The sequence below is a fragment of the Octodon degus genome, unplaced genomic scaffold (genome assembly GCF_000260255.1).
Source record: "Octodon degus isolate 3935 unplaced genomic scaffold, OctDeg1.0 scaffold00335, whole genome shotgun sequence".
Classification (NCBI taxonomy): domain Eukaryota; kingdom Metazoa; phylum Chordata; class Mammalia; order Rodentia; family Octodontidae; genus Octodon; species Octodon degus.
In genome coordinates this window covers 16942-17951 of record NW_004524911.1, presented here as the reverse complement: position 1 = coordinate 17951, position 1010 = coordinate 16942, and the positions used below count along the sequence as shown (strand labels likewise).

At 42.3% G+C, this 1010-nt stretch overlaps 1 pseudogene; it reads right to left on the bottom strand.

Moving 5' to 3' along the window:
- LOC101579699 overlaps positions 1-282 on the bottom strand; it is a 1933-nt pseudogene extending 1651 nt beyond the window's left edge.
- Positions 283-1010: the final 728 nt, after the last annotated feature.

Here is a 1010-nt window from a genome sequence, read left to right as displayed (position 1 = left end):
AGAGAGTGTCTTCTCCCCATGTGACTCTCCTTAGGCACACTCTACGTCATCGATCACTTTCCTCTTTGGCCCCATTATCTTCTTGATCAGAATATTTGGGACACTACCGAGGTACATGACATTACAGTACAATGAACTCAGGTTCTTGAGCTTGCCAGGGAAGTGCTTATTCTATTGAGCCATCTCCCTGGCCCCCATTATACACTTTAGATCCACACTCTCATGTTCAAAATATTTCTGCAACCCTGCAAAGCAGTTATTGGAAATGTGTTTTAACGCCATTCTGCTCCTGTCTAATTGGCATTTTCTTGTCTGTACCACAGGACAGATGACCCGCAGTGGCTTTGATTGCAGTTGGGTTACAGGGATCACTCCAGGACTTTAATTCCCTTCTTATTTTTCTTTCTTTAAAAAAATTTTTAAACACATCTTAGCACAGAGTCTACAGAGTCTCAATACATAGATTGGACTAGTAGTGATCCTCCCATTTTCAGCCTCTCAAGTGCTGGGATTATAGTCTTGTGCTACCACCCCTAGTCTTAATCATCCTCCTAGCTCGGCCTGGGGGCAGAACCTGCACAGCACTTCTGGCATAGAATTCAGGGTGCTTTTTTTCTTTTTTCTTTTTAAATATGTATTTGGTACAGGGTCTCCCTAAACAGCTTGGAATCGTAGTGATCCTCCTGTTTTCAGCCTTCCCCACACTGGGATTACAGGTGAGTGCCACCATGCCCAGACTCAGTTACCCACTCTGCACACCCGGAGGCGTTTATTCCCTTCAGTGAAGAATGTGTTCAATTTAGTGATTGATTTCATAAGACTACAGTATGGAAAGTATAACTAGCAACTTTAGAGTGACAAAACACAGAAAATATTGCCATAAATGCACGGTCCACCTTAATATTGCTAAGGCTTATTATAATGATACTCTGATGTAATGTGATGAGAAGGAAATCTTACCTTTCATGACCAGTTGAAGGCACGTTGCTATCATCTCATAAGGTGCACTA